This window comes from Peromyscus leucopus, chromosome 19 (assembly GCF_004664715.2).
Source record: "Peromyscus leucopus breed LL Stock chromosome 19, UCI_PerLeu_2.1, whole genome shotgun sequence".
Taxonomy (NCBI): Eukaryota; Metazoa; Chordata; class Mammalia; order Rodentia; family Cricetidae; genus Peromyscus; species Peromyscus leucopus.
Window position 1 is genome coordinate 62,949,165 of NC_051079.1, and position 22,504 is coordinate 62,971,668.

The window sequence follows — 22,504 nt, forward strand, 5'->3', positions numbered from 1 at the left end:
CTGAGTCACTTCGGATGTCTCTGGTGCTAGCCACAGAAAAGCAAGCAAGCAAGCAAGCACCCCACGGGAGAGAAGCCATGAGCCCAGCAGGTCTCCCACGGACCTACTCTGTAGCTCCACGTACAGGACCAAGCTATTTTAGGGGGATAAGATCAAATGGGGGGGACCAGTTGCCCCAGCTACTTTTGACTCCGTGCTTGGGGCTATTTTTGTTGAGGGCACAGGCTGGTGACACCCCCACGTCACCAAGCACTCTGGGTCTGAAATTAAATGTGTCTGCCGAGAAGAACGAGTGTGAATTCCTATAGGATAGATGGTTGCCTGGCAACACAGTGTCAAGGCCAAAACATAAGCCAGGGCAGGATGGGTGCAGGAAACACTCAGGTTTGCCATGCCAAGTCCGGCCTGTGACAGTCTCAAGAGGCTCTGATACTCCAGAAACTGGTATTTGCCCTGGGCAGCTGTGGTCCCAGCTGAGCCACACAAGGGCCTAGGTTCCATCTCTAGTACACACACGCACGTGCGCTCCCTCCCTCCCTCCCTCCCTCCCTCCCTCCCTCCCTCTCTCTCTCTCTCTTTCTCTCTTTCTCTCTCATGTCCTACCAGACCCAAAACCCTACATTTTCTTTTTTCTTTTCTCTCTCTCTCTCTCTTTTGGTTTTTCGAGACAGGGTTTCTCTGTGTAGCTTTGGTGCCTGTCCTGGATCTTGTTCTGTAGACCAGGCTGGCTTCGAACTCACAGAGATCCACCTCCCTCTGCCTCCCAAGCGCTGGGATCAAGGGCATCTGCCACCACTGCCTGGGAATGATTTCTTTTTTAAAGATAGGTTCTCATTATGTAACCCTGGCCGGCCTGGAGATTGCTATGTAAACCATATTGGCCTTGCACTCACAGAGATCGGCCTGCCTCAGCCTCCAGAATGCTAGGTGGCTTGGGCCACCATGCCCCAGAGCAACTCTCGGCCTGTTACCATGTCAAAAGGAAAACAGTCCTTTTTTCTTTCCAGGTCAGCTTTGCATATATTAACCACCCTGCAAGGAAAACTCCATGGAGCAAAGTTTGGCCAAGTCACCGCTTCATGCTGGCTTCCTTTATAGAACTGGGAACAAGCAGGGACTTTAAAAGACTACTTGCTTGGCTGCCATATGAGATGCAGACCCTGAGACCCTGGAGTGTCAAGTGACTTCTTCCCTGCCCCTGAGAGCTATAGGCAGAGCCTCCTGTTGGTAGCCAAGACCCTCCCTTGTGTCCAGCCAGCCCCCCATTATCTGACAGTAGGGGGAGCGGACCTGTGATAATTGCAAGAACACGCCTCAGAGGTGAAAGGCACAGAACCCCAAGTGGCGTTTTTATGATTCCTGTGACATCATCACTTTGAAAAGCTTATCTATACACACATCTCCCCACCCAACAACAAAGCCAGCTTCAAAAAAGACAGCCCTGCAGCAAGCTGTTTGTTTCACGAGTTGCTTAGCAAGGAGCAGCATCTGTTCTCCAGATTCTAAAACTGTAGGTGTTGTGGGCAATGATGTCTCCCAGGTCTCGCTGGCCCCGGCCCTCCCTTCTCAGGTCACCAGGCCACAGTGTCTGCCATGGGGGTGGGGTGGTGCCCAGAGCAGGAGGCCACAGCCAAGAGGAGCCTTGAAGTCTCCTCTTCCCTGACAAGGCCCACCCAAACAGCTTCCAGAATTCTCTAACAGGCCTCTGTGTAGGTGCTCAGAGACCCCTTCGAGAAAACTTCCCCTACCAATTCTGCCTTCCTCCAGAAAAGAGCCCCGTGAGGTCAGAAGTCGCTTGTTCCCCGGCTCTTTGGCAGGCTGGAGGCTATCAGGCCTCTCCCTGGAGGAATGTACTAGATCAGAAATCTTCAAACCCTTGCCCTAGAGAGGACAGCAGAGTCTTCGCTGGAACTTTGTTTGTCTACAGTCGTGTGGAACTCACGGCCTGCACACTGCCACTGAGGAGAGCCTCCTCTCGGAGCTATGATTTATTGTGGGTATGGGTATTTTGTTTGCATGTATGTCTGCATACCACTTCTGTGCCTAGTGCCCACGGAGGTCAGAAAAGGGCATGGTAACCCCTGGCACCGGAGCTACCGATGGCTGGCAGCCACCATCAACCCCAAATGACGTAGGGAATTTTTTATTTTGTTTGATTTTTGAGACAGTCTCACTAAGTAGCTCTGGCTGGCCTCAAACTCACAGAGATCCACCTGTCTTGGCTTCTGTTTCTGGAGTGCCGGGAATAAAGGTGCGCACCACTTAGAACTTTTTGGAGCAGCAAATTCTCCACTCCTATCCCAGATGCCACTGAATCAAAACTCCAGGGTTGGAACTAGGCAGCAGCCATCAACAAAGCCCTACATTCTCTCTCTCTCTCTCTCTCTCTCTCTCTCTCTCTCTCTCTCTCTCTCTCTCTCTCTCACACACACACACACACACACACACACACACACACACACACACACACCCATTTACATACACCTAAGGTTCAGGACATTTAAGCTAAACGCTAAGCTCCCTGAAAATAGGATCTACCTGCTGGCCACAAGTTCAAAGGTAGCATGGTCCTCAATTCCAGGCCAGGCAAAGCTACAAAAGCTGAATCCTGTCTTAAAACCACTATAAATAGATGATAGATATAGACAGATAGATGATAGATAGATAGACAGACTGACAGACAGACAGATGATAGATAGACAGACAGACAGACAGATAGATAGATGAAATAGGGAGTCATGTATGTTGGGGGATGGTGACCCACCCACTTGAGAGGCAGAGGCAGAAAGATCACATCGAGTTTAAAGTCAGCCTGGTCATCATAGTGAGTTCCAGGCCATCGGAGGCTACATAGTCAGACCCTGTCAAAGCAAAACAAAGTGACTAGAAGTGATTCTCTGGTCACATACTGTCTGATAAACAAGGGCCATGGTGGCTTCTCATGAAGCGAGGCCACTGAAGGGAAAGGTCCGATCACACACTGAAGAGTAGCGTGGGACTCTGAAGAGGTAGTACCCACAATTCCTGAGGAATGAAGCTCCTGGCGGCCGTCACTACTCCTCAGTCGGCCGCAGCTTGTCCGGTGTTGACTTTCTGCTCCCCTTGCCCAATTGCAGCAGCTGTGAGTTCAGAGAGGAGCCTGGCGGTCTCACGGCTTCTCCAAGCCTTCCACCCTCACCCTGGCCTGGCAGTCAGGGCCCCAGGAAGAGCCATAGTCAACAACCACAGGCTCCTGAGCTGTGCCGCATTAGGGCTGACCAGAGGCAGGCAAGAGCCACGGGTTGTCACCATCTGTCCCACGCTGATCCCCATTCTGGCCAGGTGACATGGGGATACCACAGAGCTCAGCCCTTGGAGGGAGAGTCTGTATAGAGCCAACGCGCACACTGTATTATGAAAAGAATCCCCTGGGAAGGCAATGGGAAGCTGGGGGGCGGGGGGGAGCGATCCCTCTATAGAGCAATGGCACTCAGGGCAGGCTGGGAAAGGGTTCTGAAAAGGGGAGAATGGTGTATAAGCTTAGGGCTTTCCAGAGGACATTTTTTCAGAGGGTGTATGATGGTGGGACAAGGTGGAGAAAGGATCTGAGGGGAGCAGGGAGGTCGGTGGGACCACCCTAAGGGAGGCATGACAATCATCCCCGACCCCTGTGTACTGTTGAACTCATTGGTATTAACTGGAGTGCGTACTGAGAACTAGCACCCCCCTCACGACACCACACCAACAACCATCAGAGACCAACCATTGGGCACAGCTTGACAAAGAATCGTCGCTAACGTCGTCTTCTTCCCCCTGGGTGGGTCAGAGCAGGATTTTCCCTGCATGTTCTGGGAGCCGTGAGGTCATTGTGTGGGGGTGGGTGGGGGAGAGGAGAGGGCAGCGTCTTGCGATTTATTTCTACATAAATAACTGGCTATTTTCGTTTCACTACTGGGTTAGATGCCAAGTATCAATTAAATATTTTTTGAAGGAAAAAAAATAGATGTATTAGTCCCGGCTTCATCCGTTCACGTACGTGCCTGCCCTTTGCTGTTTGTGAGGCTGTGTGTAGGTGGGAGTGTCTGTGTGTACACATGGGAAGTAAGTGTTCAACAGCCCCCCTATGTGTGGAAGATACACTATCTCCATGTACACACTTACGCCCCAATGATTCCGGCCTTTTAGAAATTACTGAACTGCTTCGTGAAGGCAGCTCAGAAAATGACTGGGTTTAGCCTGTGGAGGGGACAGGGTGGGGAGACACGTCCCCTCACAAGCCAGCTCCCCTGAGGACAGAATAGAACATCACACTTTACTTTATGACCAGCAGGTCATTCGTCTATATCTGCTCTTGAAAGCCACTGAGGACATTTTGCCAATCACTAGGAGAAACTGAATAAACAGAGCCAAAACAGCTCAGCTCCCCGCGGCTGAGTAACTGTGAGGAATTCCTCTTTAAATAGAAGTTTAAGTAAATACAGAACGATCACTTTACAGGAGGCAGCCCGGGGAGCAATGGGGGAGAAGGCAGACTGGAGCCCCCTCCAGGAGAGGAGAGCGGGAGTACCAGGAGCCCCCCCCAGGCACAGAGGAGGGGAGCCGACCCCCGGTGGCCCTGAGACACTCTTGTCCTGCTCTGCGGGGGGCCAGGAAGCAATGTGTGTCCTGCTCAGTCTCTTCTCCGGCCGGTTTCAGTTTCAAATGCTTCATTCATAAAAAGCGGCTTCTGTCCTGGGCCTGAGGCTGTGAGTTTGGCCCTGAAGATCCATGCATCTGTCTACCAATCCAGGGGTATCTGCCACTGCTGGCCACTTGGAGAGGGTAGGTCCATAAAACAGACTGACCCGGGCAGTCAGCTGGACACGCCATAAGAAGCCACCGATAGTGTGTGACCATAAGTCAGTTCTGCTGTTTTATCCACGCCAATGAGCACAAGGCAAGGGGACAAATCCAAGAGGTGTTTGGGGGTGGGAGGGGTCTGGGGAAATGGCCCAGTTGATAAAGTGTTTGTCACGGAAGCAGGGGACCCGAGCTCAGTCTCCAGAGGACCTTGGCATGGGGAGTGGTGGCATGTGCCTGTGATCCCAGCACTGGCAAGGTGGGGACAGGCAGATCCCTAGGGCTTATTGGTTAGCTGGCCTAGCATAAACCAGCCAGGTGAGCTCTAAGCCAGCAGGAAATCCTTCCTTAAAAAACCAGGTGGGTGGCCTAAGGAATGACTCCTGCGGTTGACCTCTGGTCTACACACACACACACACACACATACACACACACACACACACACTGGTGCACACAGGGGGTTGGGGGTAGGGGTGGGAGAGTGGGGGGTGTTGGGGCGGGCAGTTGTCCTGATCTAGGGAGGTGGATGGCCTTGAAGGCCAGTCCCTTTCAGAGAGCCCCGAGAAGAAGGAAGGCCCTCCAGATGGGGGGATACCAGGGGGGCCCCAGGTTGAGAGGGTGGATGTGGGAGGCGATCAGTAGGCCCGAGAAGTGGAGACACACTCACAGCCACCCACAGGCCAGACCGCACAGCTCTATCCTGACGTGACAGGTACTTAGCCCTCTATGACCCCACCCCACTTGGGGAGCAATTTTAGGGTGTTTCTGCCCGTTGCTATTAGGATTTAGAGTCACCATTTGGCTCCAGGCCCTCTTTTAGAGAACCCAGGCTGGTAACACGAAGCATCAGGTGGCATTCTCTCATCCAGCTAGCAATTCTGGAGCTCCACCATGAGCCAGGCTCTGTGCCAGGTCCTGGGGGCAAAAGAAAAATCAGGCTTGTGCCCAAGGAGCCCTGAGCATGGGGTGGAGGCATGACTCAAAGATACAGAGAAGTGTCTCACACACACACACACACACACACACACACACACCACCGAAACAACCAGCTTTCCTGCAGAAGGGATTTTCTCCAGCTTTACCTGTTCTTGTCAACTGTGGAGAACAGTTGTGGACAGCAGACTTCAAGGAGAGTCCCCTGGTTGCTCACCCTGGGATTTTGTGAGGCTGCGGAGGGATTTGGTGAAAATGGCGGCCTATGCCCTCACTAAAGGACTTACACACACATCCCCAGTGTGTGTAAACGCACGTTACTAGTTTCAGCAAGCTCTGGGCCTGGGAAGAACTGGGGACAGCCACGCCCTCTCACCCCACCCCACACAGCATGGAGGACAGTCGCCTCTAGTTCTCCGGCATTTTATTAAAAGGCTATGTTTAAATTTTGGACAGATCAAGGCTGGAGAGATGGTTCAGTGGTTAAGGAAACGGATTATGCCCCCCAGCACACAAGTCAGGAGACTCATAACCAGCTGTAACTCCAGGTCCAGGGGGATCCAACACCTCTGGCCTCCGTGGGCATCTATCTATACACACTCATGAATTAAAAATAATAAAAAATAAACCCTAAATTTCAGACAGATCAGGATTGGGGATATAGCTCGGCGGTACAATGCATGCCTAGCATACCCAGGCACTGGATTGGATCCCCTGTACCATAATAGAGTGATTCAGATACACAGCAAAGCTGTGTATGGCATGGAATGCCTGCCTGCCTGCCTGCCTGCCTGCCGCCGCCGCCGCCGCCGCCGCTGCCATCCATACCCTTGCTGTTCACAGCACTGCCGACCGGCTGCTGCCGCCTTTGCTCTGTCTTATCCGTCTTACTTCCCCTCTCCAGCCACCGTGCTCTCCTTGCCACAACTAGGGGTAAAATTTTGGACGTCAGTTCACGACCGCCTAACTAGTTCAGCATCCATAGCGTCATCTGGAGTTCAACATCTGTTTAAGGTAGGTTGTCTGTTAATTCTGACCATAGAACAAGGAGTGCCACTGGTCTTCAGGGTGCTTCCCGGAGTTGGGCTGAATGGACACAATCCAAACACAGACCGCAGCAAGATACAGAACCTGACCCTCGCACTAGAAGCTTTTGCTTCTGACAACAAGGTTCTCTGTCAACTGCTCGCCGGAGACCTGGGGCAGAGCTACAGTACTCTACCCAACCCTAAGACCCTTCCAATCACCCCACAGGCTGCGATGATGTCTCCTGGACTGCACGTTCTGTGGTTTTCTTACCAGGCTAAGAATTTCTCGGGGTCGTGCTGACATCGGAAGCCGAGACAGAAGGTGTATTCTGCACGGTGAAACAAGAAAACATGTCTTTCCAGCGACTTTCCAAGGAAAGTGACACTCCAGGGACCCTTTGAGGAGCGGACAGGGGTTTTCTGGGGGGAAAGAGTTGGGCATTCTAGAGCAGGCGTGACATGTCAGAGACTGCAAACCTCCCCCATTCCTCGGGGAATTCTAAGGAGACAGAAAGGCTGGAATGTGGAGGGATGGGCGAGGGAAGGAGATAATGCACACTTGGGCCAGACGATAAAGGAAGGAGCAAGTTTCTTAAGCAGGCTTTGTCCCAAGCTCAGCCGAGAAGCAGCGTATCCAGGCTCCCATGTGTCCAACTCCCCAGTGGTTGCCATGTGGAGAAACGCTTTAAGGGAGATGTCAGGAAAAACAGGAAATTCCAATTAAGAGATGTGCATGGTAGGGCATGACTTTAACCCCACTACTTGGAAGGTGAAGGCAAGAGGATCAGGAGTTCAAGGCCATCCCAGTCTTCCTATCTCGTTCAAGGTTGGCCTTGGTTACTTGAGACCGTGTCTAAAGTCTAAACAACTACAAAAGATGGCTGTAGTGGTTTAGCCAGCAAACGGCAGAGGAGGTGGGTGGGAAAAGCTGATGGAATTGAGATTTAGCTACTGAAGCTCACCAGATGTGCCTATGTGCCTAAGCAACCCACAGGATGATGTGTTCTCTGTCTGTCTGTCGTCTGTATCTCTTTTGAGACCAGGTCTCACAACGTAGCCCTTGCTGTCCTAGAACTTTCTATATAAAATCAGATTAGTTCACAGAGATCTGCCTGCCTCTGCCTCCCAAGTATGGGACCAAAGGTGTACGCCACCACACCCAGTCTCAATATGTCATTTCAAGGGTGAAGAAAACTAGATGAGAGACCCAGAGTGTGTTGGTGGGGGGGGGACGACAATCTGTAGGATACTTGGGCGAGTTCTGCTAGCTAACTAAAGCCCGGAGGACAGCTGCCTAGGTATGGGACAGGTCCCCTCCAGCTGAAGAGCTGCTTCTGACAGTATACTGTAACAATAGGTTCCCGTCAGACCTTGGGGCCCCACACTTGGGTCAAGAGGCAGAACAGACTTAGGAGTCCACAGAGGGCAGGGAAGAGCAGCCCAGAAGCCAAGACAGAAGCCAGGGGACCTGCCTTAGCCCCAGGACCTCCCAGACCAAGGCTGAAAGATGGGGATCCCTCTAGTGCAGCGGGAAACAGGGCAAGGAGAGGTGTGGAGCCGGAGTCTGGGAGACATTATCATGGACCCGAAGCGGATGTCAGGGGCGGAGAGGCCAGGTGCGGGGAGGCCAGATGAAGCAGCTGCCCTTTACCTACAAGTGTGACAGGTGTGCCCAGAGATTTCCAGGGGCACTGAGGAGAAGAACCCTTGGGGCTTGGAGGGGATTGCGTTGGAAGAGGCAGCCCTCACCTGGAGACACAGGTGGGCCCTGAGGTTGAGGTTCTAGCCACACTTCCCCCTCAGGCTGGTTTATTAGAATCTGTGGGGTGGGTCTTGGGGGCTGGTGTCTGTCAAAGTTCACCAGGTGTTTGGGAGTCCCTCCAGCCATCCAGGCAGGTGTGGAGCTTCGTGTGGCTTCTGGCTCGGCAGATGGCACAGCGCTTGGAGGAAGGCTGGGCCTCCAGAAGCCGAGCAAGGCCGCCTCCTTCATCCTCAATTCCAGAAAGGATTCTCCTCTCAACCGCCGGCCCCAGGTGTCAACCCAGCTAAAGCCACCAGGCTCCTTCCACACAAGGAAGGCTTAAGTGACCCCAGACCCCACCCTGGCTGGCTCCCGTGGGGTCACTCCCTGAATTCTGCTGGAGAAAGTCAAAGCATGTGGCTGACCGATCCTGAGCCTAGAGCCCCTCTCCAGAGACAGAGGGAAGATGGCCGCCCTGAGACTTCATTCTCCGGACAGAGCCTAAATTCGTCTTTGGGATAAGTCAGAGCCTAGAGAAGAAACGCTATGGTACCACCCAGTTTGGAGCCAGGACTCCCATTCTGAGTGGGTGGGTCCAGGCAGGCAGGGTGGGGGTAGCACCGTTTGGGAAGGGCTAGTGTCTGGATGGCAGTGTGACCTGGAGGAGAGCCTAGGGTAGCCAGGAGAGGCACAGTGGGAATCAGAGCTGTAGTGCTCCGGTCTGGAGCCTGGACAGTCATCCAGTCCAGCCTTGGGGCAGGCTGGCCTCGGGGCAGGGTGGCCCCAGCACCCCTCCCAGGGCAGACAGAGACTACGCTCCTCAGGAATGAACTGACTCTGATTCGATCTGTGAACTCTCCATGCCTCATTTGGAACAGGCCCTTGAGAGATGGGGGAATCTGATCTCAACTTTAGTGCAGGAAATGAGAACATAGCAAGGAGGTAAGGACAGCTTCGGCAAGGTCACAGAGCAACCCGTCAAGTCTAGAACCCAGGTCCGAGACCGTGCTCTTGGCTTCCTGCCCACCCACCCCCAACACCCTGTTGTGTGTGATGTGAGTGTTTTTTGTTGTTGTTGTTGTTGTTTTGTTTTTGTTTTTGTTTTTTCGAGACAGGGTTTCCCTGTGTAGCTTTGCGCCTTTTCCTGGAACTAACTCGGTAACCCAGGCTGGCCTCGAACTCACAGAGATCCACCTGGCTCTGCCTCCCGAGTGCTGGGATTACAGGCATGCGCCACCACCGCCCGGCGTGATGTGAGTGTTTTACCCAGGGCCTTGCACATGCTAAGCAAGGCTCTTCCACCAGGCTCCATCCCAGGGACAATCCACAGACACTGGATTGCCCGGCTCCCGAGGAAGGGAAGCCCCACCCTCTAAGCTCACAGAGAAGGATGGTCACGGTGTTGGCAGACTTAGCTGCCTTGCTAATGGCTCACACTGGACCTACTGAGGAGCCAGACAGGGTGGGTAAGCCTTAAAGCGGGCAGAAGGTGGATGAGTCCTGGTGGGGACCTGAGGACCCGGATGGACAGAGGTAGAAGTCTGGTCATGTGGCCAAGCTCCTCTGAGCTGCAGCCAGGCTGCAGCTATGGGGATGAGGGATTGGATGAGCAGGACAGGACCAGCCCTCTCTGGTTATCCTGTCTTGCCTGTCCTTCCTCTCCTCCCAGCCCTTCACCATGGTGGGCACCCAGACACTGGCTTTAGAATTATAGGTTGTAAAAATGGAGAGTAGTAGGGGGGTGAAAGGGGGAGGGCAGGAGCCCTGCAGATGGTGCCAATAGTTCAGGGGTGGGGCTGTCTCCAAATGGCTTGCCCTGGCATTTCAACTGGAATCTTAAAACCCTAGTCTTGGAAGGCCAGCCCTCATGGCAACCAAGTTAAAGGAGGATGAGGATTTGAGGCCCTGGACCACAGAAGATGCAGCTCAGTGACAGACAGTTGCCTGGTCCGGGGTTCAGTCCCCAGCACTGGGAAAGAAAGAGGAGAAGAAGGAGGAGGAGAGGAGGAGGATTAGAATTAGAAGAAGAAGAATTAGAAGAAGAGGAAGAGGAGGGAGGAGGAGGAGAAGGAGGAGGAGGATGACTTGGAGGCCAAGGACCTTTGGGAAGTAGGAAGGCTGATCTTATCTACTGGGTTCTGAGGAATCTGGCAGGCCAGTGAGGGAGTGAAGGGCTCTCTAGAGACTGGGCTTGGGGCCCAGTCCACCTCCCCCACCCTGGAGCCAGAGCCCTACAATAAGCCCCTGCCTTAAAGAGATAAAGCGTGCTCCTCCCTCAGCCCATTCCGGACTAGAAAACTAAGGAACGAGCTATAAGCTCCAACCCACCTGGGGTGCGTCCATATAACAGATCTCTGAAGTTGCAGCCCACATCTGAGGAGGTGCCACATGGGGGGGGGGCTTCCCCAAAAGTGAGGGTCGTCTTTCCATTGTAGACGACTAACCATTCAACCTCCCCGGGTTCCCTGCACACGCTGACTGCACCTTTGTCCAGAGAGGCTGTCTCTACCCATTCTTCAGTTGAAAGGTAACCCTAACCTGAGGACCACCGCCAATCCCACCCCCATCAAAATCCTCCTGAAAGCTATCCCCCCCCATCCCTCCCACCCCAGTCTCCTACCGAAGCAGGAGCAGAGGTCACCTTTGGTGGTGGGCTAATTCTTCCCACTCTGATCTCCAGTTGGAAAAAGCTTGAGAGATTTGTAGGAGAGTCCTCCTCTGGCCTTCTTTGGTCTTCTTCCATCAGTCGGCAGCTTGTTGAGTGAATATTAAGTGAATAAGGCATGGGGGAGGGGGGTAAGTCCATGTACTTCCTAGGTGGAAGAGCAGTCAGTGCGGATAAACGAGTATGTGGGAACGGAGAATAAACGGCCTGGAACACAGTCAGGAGCTAGGGCACCACCCAGAACCCAGATCCTCTGTGGTTACATGGTGGCCGTGGATGCAATGAATGTCTACAGTAGCCTCAGAGAGGCATGCTTGAATTGTGCCAGTCCAGAGCTTTGGGGTGCAGCCCGAGGATCCTCTTGAGGAGACCCCCTACTTCTCAGGGTCCCACAGGATTCTACAGAGCCTCCATTGGAGAGTTCAGCTCTGCCTGATTGTTATCTTGACCCTGCTAGGCAAAGCCCATGCCTGGGGAAGGCTAAGCAGGCTTCCAAGAGGTTCGAACCCCTTCCTAGGGGCCAGGAGAATGAATCAGGCTCCTCCCCTGAGCACAGCTGGGGTGATGTGGAAGATCGAAGACCACCAGCCCCTGACCCAGAGGGGCAGCTCAGAGACGGCCTAGTAGGCTTTTTTAGAAAAACGTGACTCCCTTTCTCAGTATGAACAAATTCTGGAAAACTTTTAAAGAGGGTAACCACGTGGGGAGGGTGGGAACGGGGGAGGGGGGGGAAAGACTCAGATGGAGCGGGGAAAGGGCAGCTTTTCTGGCCCCACGGAACACTTATTTCTCTTTGAGTAGCCAAACAAGTCCTAATCCCAGCAGTTTTGGGGCCAGATTCAATAAAAATGCTGTCTGATGAGGCCTGAGCAAAAAGCCACAGAAAATAAATACTTCGTGGCTTGTTGGGTCTCTGCCGCCTGGAGTCCCAAGGGCCCTTCCATTGCTGGTCTGCGCAGTGGGATATGGACGAGTGTGGCTTTCCCTTCCAGCCAATCAGCTTCCGTGTCCCAGTTAGGACCATTTAAAAATGCGTGAGTCGAGTTTCCGGTGTGGAGAGAAGAAAACAGAATAGAACGGATTTGGTTAAGGAAGAAAAAGAGGAGGGGGGCGGGTGAGGAAGAGAGGGAGAGAGAGAGAGAACTGCAGAAAAGCCGATTTCTTTCCTCTCCAAAGCCAGAGATTGTCTTGTTTGGGAGAACTAGTCATCTTCGGGTTAGGCCACCCCGCTCTCTGGTGCTCCGGGTTTGTCTACTAGAGGGCTTCCTTCACTGGAATTTGCTACCAGGCCCGGGGGGGGGGGGGGCTGTAGGTTTCAAGAGGGACCACAATGCTAGAAAAATATTCGGGCCCACAAATAATCATAATGAGTTGAACTGACTAGACCAGTCAAATGGAGCAGACCTTTATAGACAGGACCTGGGAGGAAGGGACCTGGGAGGAAGGGCTGGGGAAGGAAAGGAAAGAATCTGATGCTGGATGAAGGCATCCAGAAACCAGGAGACCGGCTTTCCCCGTTAAACCCTGCTGGGAGCTGGGCAGAATCCCAACAGGTAAGGCTAAGCAGGGGGATGACGGAGAGTTTCAGAATAGCCTGGGCCACAGAGAAAGACTCTCCATGAAGCAAAAACCAAAACCCCACAACCAACCAACCAACCAACCAACCAATAAACAAAAATGCAGTGCTTGAGAAGGCGGCCTCTGAGCCAGTGTCTTCCTGAGACCAAGAATAGGCATGTCCCCATGGCCTGCCCCTGGGGAGTAGGGCTGGCTGTTTGCCCTCTGGTAAAGCCAACTGCTCTCCAAAACTACCAACGGCCTCACAGCTGGGACTGGTAGCTGGATGTACAGAGGGAAACCCTGAGCGGCCATGGTATTTAGGAAGGAGAAGGAAGGGAAGGTGGGCAGAAGATGTCACAGATAGTCTAGCTCTGTCCTCACTTTCAAAAGCAGTGCATCATGGTTGGTTTAAAATAAAGATGTGGGAGCAAGATCTTACTCTCCTGGTAACTATCCTGACAACTAGTCAAAATTCCATGTGTCTAACACACCACCACCCCCATCCCAGGAGCAGGACTCAAATAGAAAAAAAAAAAAAGAGATTCAATCCCTGACGATCTGCAGGACAAGCACCTTGTTTATTGGGGAGCTTTGACGAAGCTGTTAAACTCTTACTTTCTGTACAGTTCTAACCGCTGGTGTACCCCAATATTCAAACCTGCTGATGGATAAAAGGGGCCAGAAGGGGAAATAACTAACAAGAAAAATGATCAGCACTCAGCCACACATAGCATGGGACCTTCCTTCCTCCACAGCACTCTGAAGTCAGGGGACATCAAGGCCCCGACACTGATGGGATTCACATAAGGGACCCACAAGTCACTGATGATAAAGCATTTGACTGCCCAGGGGGATCTGCAAGAGACCCGGGCAAGGTTTACAGCCGAAACTGAGCACAGCACCCACTCTGGAAGAGACCAACCTTGTGGATTTCTCCTGCAGCTGAGCAGGAAGTAGAGACACTCTGCACTCAGCTCTGCAGCTGGCTTTCAGCCCTGGGATGCAGGAAGAGATCTGGGTCCTGCCCCTGAGTCGGCTTCAGGGCAGAGTTACCCACTGGGTTCAGACCTCAGACCACCCTGCCTCAGAGCCTCTGGCCTGTCCCGTGGTCTTTCTTCTCATCCTGACCACTCCCATTTCTCCATTCCACACACTCTGTGTGTCCCCAGCCCCCACCCCAGCCACCCCTACTTGATCTCGTAGATGGTTCTACAGTGCAGACCAGCAGGGCTGCAGTGAACTCCACTTAGTTACTGAACACTCCAGATGTGGCCAGTGTAACCCAGAGATGTCTTTTTCGGTTTCCCAGGCTGCATCAAGAAGCTGTTCATGGACCAGTTGTCATCCATGTACAGGCAACAGATGTTTAGCTCCAGTTATGTGCCGGGCAAGAAGGGGCTGTCCTGTGAGATCCTTCGGGAGCTCCCTGTACGTTCTTCAGTCTTCATCTCCTGACCCAATCCTCTTGCCTCCTAGGCACTCAGTGGTGTAGAGGATCGGAATCCTCAGACTTGCTAAGAATGCAAAAGCATTCGATGTCCTGGCCCAGGTCCTCCCTGGCAAGGCAGGGGTCTGTACTGGAGACTCCCCCAGGAGTACAAAGCCGATGGCAGGTGCTGGTTTATAGTTTAAGAAGGGGGGCGACACACTCCTAAGAAGTTAGATCTTAACCAGAACAGCGATTTCCCAAGAGCTGTCTGCAGGTAATGCTGGGAGGTCTGATAACAGAAGCCTTTTTATGGTACTCCCTAGGGGACTCTGCAGGCAGCTGGCTTTCCTGCTGTGGAAGTTCAGGACGGGGCAAGTAGGAATCAGGACTGCAACAAGTCTTCTTTACTCCTGCCCATGTATCCTTGACCAGGCTGGTCCACCGGTGAAACAGAGACCACCATCCTTAGCTTTGGGACCAGGGCAGCTGCCAGGATCATCAATCAGATCTCCTCAAATGGAGCCTGGACAGGGTGTCCACAAAACAAAGGTCATCTTGACTTTGGGAACATGACAACTTGGAAAACATGGTTCTGATTTCCTTTTAGTCCTATGTACAGAAAATGCATGAAGTTGGTTCCAATTCCATGGGTTCCTTTGATTACTTAGGAGATTTAAAAAAAAAAAAGAAGTCGAATTAGGGAGGACTCAGTACAAAATAGCAGCACCTGAGTTTGAAGGTGAGCATTCCAGGAAGAAGGTTCGGATTCCTCAGTTAAGTTCAAGTGTCTCTGTTTAAATCAACCCAATGACCTATTTAGAACTGATTTGCTTTAAGAGAAAGCCAGGTACAAAACAGTCTCAGGGAAACTGTTCACAACTGGGAGACGAGATAACCAAACAACCAGGATCCCAAGTAACTAAATAAATGCCAGGGAGCCAGACATAGCATTGAACTAAGGTGGGCACCGGGAGTCCAGCAGGGACATGGTATTGAGTAGGGTGCCCAGACACCCACAGGTAGGGAGAGTGGACCGTGGGAACGTTAGGAAGGCTGTGGCATGTGCACAGACCCAAAGGAAACAGAACATATCAGTCTGTGGGTGGCTTAGAGAGGTGCGTGAGTTACTGTGGGGGTGTTGACTTGGCTTCTGTCCCCACCCTAGAAGGAGGGTCTTGTGGGTCTGGCTCTACACTAATATGATGAATGCCCTGGGCAGAAAGAACTCCATTTGTATTTATTTCTGTCCCCATTTGGTCTGTGCTGCTGCTGTAATAAAACACTCGGATCGAAAGCAGGTTAAGGGGTGGGGGAAGTTTATTTTAGACCCTCCGATTGCGGTCCATCATCAAGGACAGTCGGAAACGATGGGGAACACTGTTTGCGGGTCACACTTAGCCAAGCTTCTTTTCTTTTTTTCTTTTTTCTTTTTCTTTTTTTTTTTTTTTTTTTTTTTGTTGTTGTTTGTTTGTTTGTTTTTCGAGACAGGGTTTCTCTGTGTAGCTTTGCGCCTTTCCTGGAACTCACTTGGTAGTCCAGGTTGGCCTCGAACTCACAGAGATCTGCCTGCTTCTGCCTCCGAGTGCTGGGATTAAAGGCATGCACCACCACCGCCCGGCTCTTTTCTTATTATTTTTTTTTTTTTAAGATTTATTTTATGCCGGGCGGTGGTGGCGCACGCCTTTAATCCCAGCACTCGGGAGGCAGAGGCAGGCGGATCTCTGTGAGTTCGAGGCCAGCCTGGTCTACCAAGTGAGTTCCAGGAAAGGCGCAAAGCTACACAGAGAAACCCTGTCTCGAAAAACCAAAAAAAAAAAAAAAAAAAAAAAAAAAAAGATTTATTTTATTTTGCTGCGCGGTGGTGGTGCATGCCTTTAATCCCAGTACTCGGGAGGCAGAGCCAGGCAGATCGTTGTGAGTTCCAGCCTAGCCTGGTCTGCAGAGCGAGATCCAGAAAAGGCTCAAAACTACACAGAGAAACCCTGTCTCAAAAAAACAAAAACAAAAAAAGATTTATTTTATTTTTTAATTGTGTTTGTATGCAAGTAAGTGCAGGTGCCTGTGGAGCCCAGAAGAGAACGTCGAAGTTCCTGGAGCTGGAGTGACAGGTGGCTGAGAAATGCCTGATGTGCTGGGCTCTGGACTCCAGTCCTCTGCAAGAGCAGCACACAGTTCTGACTGATGCACCATTTCTCCATCCTCTCCAGACAGCTTGTTATACAGCCCAGGACCACTGCAGTACCACCCACAGTGGGATGGACCCTCCATATCAGTGAACAATCAAGACAAGCCCCACAGACAGCTTGACAATTAAAGCTAACTAGGACAATTTGCTTTAACTATTTTTATATTTGCATGTGTGTGTGTGTGTGTGTGTGTGTGTGTGTGTGTGTGTGTGCTCATATGTCACAGTGTGAGAGAGAAAGACAAGGGACAATACTGAGTGTGGTGGCACATGCCTTTAATCCCTGCACTCTGGGAGGCAGAGGCATGAGGATCTCTGGGAGTTTAAGGCCTGCCTGGTCTACATAAACAGTGATCCTCAACATGACCCTTTGGGGGTCGAACAACCCTTTCACAGGGGTCACCCAAGGTCATCAGAAAACACAGGTATTTACATTATAATTCATAACAGTAATAAAATTACAGTTACAGCCGGGCGGTGGTGGCGCACGCCTTTAATCCCAGCACTCGGGAGGCAGAGCCAGGCGGATCTCTGTGAGTTCGAGGCCAGCCTGGGCTACCAAGTGAGTTCCAGGAAAGACGCAAAGCTACACAGAGAAACCCTCAACCCCCCCCCCCAAAAAAAAATTACAGTTACAAAGTAACTTTATGGTCTGGGGTCACCACAACATGAGGAACTGTATTAAAGGGTGGCAGCGTTAGGAAGGTTGAGGATCACTGACCTAGACCCTGTCTTGAAAAGAGAGGTGGGGGGCAGCTCAACTAGTTACAGAAGTCATTTCTCTCCTTCCACCGAGTAGACCCTGGGGATTGAGCGGGGTGACAAATGTCTTTACTCTCTGAGCCAGCTTATAAGCCTTGTTTGTTTTGAGAGAGCGTCTAGTGTAGCCGAGGCTGGTCTCCAGCTCACTATGTAGCTGTACATGGCTTTCAATTCCTGATCCTCCTGTCCTTGCCTCCACCTCCCGAGTGCTAGGATGGCAATCACACGCCACCACACCCGGCTTCTGCGGTGCTGAAGACGGAGCCCAAGGCTTTGCACACGCCAGGAACACACTCTGCCTCCCTGGCCCTCTTGGCTTGTTTTAATACTAATAGTTTTATTGAGACAAAAATCACACAACCTATAATTCGTTGGCAGTGTGTAACTGATCCATTTTGCAGTTTATTCGTGGATTCATACCAGTAGGATCCATGTTAGAGCATTTCTGTCATCCCATGAAGAAACTCCATGCCGTTCCCACCTCTGATATGGGGGTCAGCATCTGTAACCACCCACATACTGACCCAAGGTCCCTCCCTGTCACTGTACCGTCCCTGGCCAAGAATAGCTGCAGCTTGTCTGTATTCATCATACACACACCTCCACCCCACCCCACCCCTGACCCCGCTGCCCAGCACCTCTCCTTTAGTGACAAAGATAAAGATGTCAAGGTCAGCTGTTACACAGAGAAACCCTGTCTCGAAAGGACAAAAGGGGGGAAAACGATGTCAAGGTCAGGAGGTTATGAAACACCATGTTCAAGGCCATGTACATCCTGGCTGGTTGGGTGAGCCTCCATTACACACCAGGAACTATGATGCGAGACCATATACCCAACGCTGCCTAAAGCCCCTCCAAAAGGAAATGCTGAGCCCCTCCGTCCCCACTGAGGGGGGACTGCACAGGCTCCGTGTTATGGAAGAGGACAGGCCAGAGAAGTGCGCTAGCTGGACAACACGTTGGCTCAAAAAGATAAGGCTGGCGTCTAAAGGCCACTTGCCTGGCCCCAGCAGTAGCCTCATGAGGCCTCTCAACTAGGCTCCTGCAAAGACAAAATGAAATCTTGTTACACAGACTGGGCTTTTGAAGCTGAGACATTTCTACAAGGTTGGGAGTTCAAGCCGGGCCTCCGACCCACACCAAGGCCTCTCTCTACAGTGACAGGAGGCAGAACTCAGCATCCATGGGTCACAGTGGCTGGAGGAGCAGGCTGGCCTTCGGTGAGTGCTGCTTCCTCCAAGAAGCTGTTTCTGAAGGCCTCTACCTGGCAATCGGGGTTACAGGTCCTCTCTGGGCTCCCATATCTCCCAGAGATGCTCCCTGTGTGGGGCCACTGCGCCGATGCAAGTTCATGGGTAACCTTTGACTACATAAACTTGATCATTCTACTTCTCCAGCAGGGAGCCCAGGACTGGACCCCGAAGGTCTGGGTTTTGGCAGGAAGAACTGAGCTATGCCTTGAGCCATCCCCTTTGTGGATACCCAGAGCTAGGAATACAAGAGCAGCGGGAGAGGCTGGAGGAACCCACTTGGACATGGCCTTCCAGTGGCAAAGGCTAGGATGTCCTCAGAGACCTGCTGTCTCACAATCCACAGAGGCCTAGAGGCGGGTGACCTACACTACCATCATGTGCTGGGGCTGTAGCCAATGCAACAGCACCTCTGTATAGACCAGGTGGCCCAGCCCTGCCCAGGGGGGACTTGTGAACTGTCTCCAGCTGGGTGCCCCCATGTGGCATACAGCCTGCCCGCCATGCATTGTGTGTGTGTGTGTGTGTGTGTAGCGTGTGTGGCATGTATGTGTATTTGGGGGGTACTGTATATATAATGTGTGTGTTGTGTACATGTGAAGTGTGCAATATGCGTGGAGGATACAGTGCAGGTACTGTAGTGTATGAATCTGTGCTGCCGTTTGTAACCCTCCAGATATCCTCAGCCTCTGAGCATTGAGAGGTGGGAAGCAGAGATGAAAAGACATCCCCCACTGGAGCCAGAAACACGGGGTGCCTCTCAGAGGCCACAGCGGCCCCATCTTGCCCTGTTAATTGGCGATGTCAGTTAGCATGATTCCCCCATAGCTAGAAATGACCCCTGGGTCCCAATGGATACCAAAGATTTCCTGTGGGAGGTCCATTGTCCACAGTTGCTGAGGGAAAGGTCTGGAAAGACAGGAAGAACTGTGAGGACCCTGGTCTCCAAGGGGACAGGCCAGAGCAATGTGAGGAAGAATCCTATGGAAAGCGGAGCTGCCCAGGAACAGGGAGACAGCCTCCTAAGGAACAGGGGCCGCAGTAGGCATGCTGAGGCAGAAGCGCCCTCCTAAGTGAAGATGTGAAGGCTGTCTGCTCCATGGTCAGAGCCTGGCTCCACCTGCCCAGTGACATCACCTACATGACCTACGCAGGCCGTACAGTAATCGTCACTAGGGTGCCCTCCTAGGCTCTTTTCCTGCTTTCTACCCATAGTGGAAACTGGACCTTTTCTTTCAACTGCCCCTTCAAATGCCAGGCTGGCAGGACTTGGAGGGATTTGTTTTGTTTTGTTTTTTGAGACAGGATGTATGTAGTCCTGGCTATCTGAGAGGTCTCTATATGGTGCAGGCTGGCCTCACACTCACAGAGGGATTTAGAGGCATCTTCCCATCATACACACGAGGTCAGAGGTCCTTTCTAAGAAGGCCCTGCCCAAGGTTGCAGTTACAGCTGCCATGGTTGTGGTTACAACTGCCATGGTTGTCCTAAGCCAATCCCAGCTCCTTACCCATCACTACCCTATAGTGAAAAACTCGGGCTGAGCTAAGGGGTTAATGTGGCCCGGGTCTTGCCACTAAAACAGGGAGGGCAGGATTCTCATAGGGTCCTCAATGCCCCCCAAGCTGCCACAGGTTGTCATCCTCAGGCCTCTGGGTCACCAATATACCAGTGAAACCCCAAGTGTTCACCGAGGCAGAGAAACAGTCCATTTTAGTGATGTTTGCAGATAAGTTTAGGGTGACTGAACAAATCACGTTATCTCCCTGACTTTGTTTCCTCTCGTAAAATGGGGATATTAATAGTAACTCGAGGGGTGGAGAGATGGTTCTTGCAGAGGACCTGGGTTGGGTTCCCAGCACCCACACGGCTTATCACAACCTCTGTAACTCCAGTTCCAGGGTATATATCTTCCTCTGGTCTCCCAGTGCACTGCACACACATGATACATATACATACATGCAATTAAACTCATCATACACATAAAATAAAAAATCTTAATGCCGGGCGGTGGTGGCATATGCCTTTAATCCCAGCACTTGGGAGGCAGAGGCAGGTGGATCTCTGTGAGTTCAAGGCCAGCCTGGTCTACAGAGCAAGATCCAGGAAAGGCGCAAAGCTACACAGAGAAACCCTGTCTCGAAAAACCAAAAAAAAAAAAAAAATTTTTTTAAATTTTTGAGACAGTTTCATTGCATAGTCCAGACTGTACTGGAACTCACTCTGTAGACCAGACTGGCCTGGAACTCACACAGATCCACTTGCCTTTGTCTCGCGAGTGCTGGGATTAAAGGTGTGTGCCACCATGCACGGCAAAAATAATAACAATAGTAAAAAGTCTTTCCTGCCTGTGCCAAAAGGTGTGGGTGTAACTATTTCTCTCAGTGTGACCTCAAATGTGAAGAAGATACAAAGTACTGAGCTTGACCCTGAGGCCTTAACTATCTGGGGGACTTCAGCAAAGTTTAAGTTTAGCTCTGGTCCTGGGCATAGACCCGCTCCCTGCCTGCTGGGCAACAGGCAAAAGTCTTCATAATCATTTCTATCAAGACATGGGACATTTCTGTCATCTCCTGTTCGTTTTTTTGGGGGGGCATCCCCACCTCAGTCTCCCAGCAGACAACCAATGCTCCTGGCAGAGTAGAATGGGGTTCATATTTTCTAGGGCTTTATTATTTATTTGCTTATTTATTCGTTTTTCTACGATAGGGTCTCACTTTGTAGCTAGCCTCAGAGCTCACAGAGAGCCTCCTGCCTCTGCCTCCTGGAGTACTGGGATTAAAGGCATGCACCACCAAGCCCAGCCTTTTCGAAGGCTTTAGTAACAGCCTTGTTCAGAAAGCATTCTTTTATGTCTAGCTTCTTTCACATCTGAGATGTGTCTTACCAATGCGTTGCCCTTTGAACCTTCGTATTTCCATGGGGAGGTCAGGGAGCCGGTGGATGATTCCACAGGCCGGTCTGACAGGCCTAAGGGCTGTCTCCAGCTCTGTACCTCCAGAGCCACACACAGGGTGTGTCTCACAGTCTGCTGGGAGTTGAGAGTTGATTAAACAGACAATATTTGTAAAAAGCACAAATTGCCAAACCGACGGGGTGAGTCACTGCGCTGCTTTTCAAGCAGCGACACCGGAGAGGAGAGGAAGGGGTAAACTTAAATACGGATGAGTGGGAAGGGCTTGGGAAAAGTCCCCATGCTCAATTATCCAGCGCAGCTCGGCCCTCCCCGCCCCCAACCCCACCACGGATAATTAAAAGCTGGACGCCTCGGTCCCTTCCCTGGGGAAGGCGGTGGTGCTCTCTGTGTGAATGGGCTCTCAGGAATGAACAAGGACACAGTGGCCTCATTGTTCCGCAGCCTGGGGAAACTGAGGCCAGAGGGCGGCTGGGAGGGAGGCCGCCGGGTGACTGGAGGCTGGGTCACTGCGTGAGTCAGCGGCGCAGACAGGCAAGATTGCTGTCATTAAGGTTTACAGGTCCGCCGCCGCCGCCACCGCGGCTGTACGGCCCGCGCCCGCCCGCCCAGTCCCCGCCGCGGGCGCCTCCCCGCGCCGCTCTCGGCCCCCACGCCTCGGCGCCTGCCGGGCCCGACTTCCTCCAGCTGCGCCCGGTGCACGAGCAGGAGCGAGGCCGCCGCGGGGCTGCGCCAGGCCGGGAGGGATCCGGCCGGAGCGCTGGAACCTGAGCCCCGCGTGTCCGCGTCACCGCCCGGCTACTACCTGCGCCACCCGCGGCTCGCACCCCGGGAGGCGGCGCGGGAGAACCGGAGCGCGGCGCCGGGCAGACGGCTCACAGCCGGGCCCTAGTCCCCGCCTGGCGCCGGCTCGGAGCGCGCTCCCGCGGCTCCGGCCGCGCGCGCGCCTCGCTCCCGCGGGCCGGGGCGCGCGCACAGCCTCCCCCTCCTCCGCCTCGCGCCGTCTCCTCGCGGCTGAGTCACCGGCCGCGCGTCCTCAGTGTCTGGCTCGGTTCCTGGCACCGCGATCCAGACCCCTGCGGCCAGAGAGGCCAGAAGCCCCTCTCCCCACCCTCTCATCTCGCGCTGGGGCTTCCCGAGAGCATCTCCCAGGGCGGCGGAGCTGCTCCCCAGCCTGCAGAGGGACGCACCCCTGCCCCACGGGCCTGCGTGGGGAACG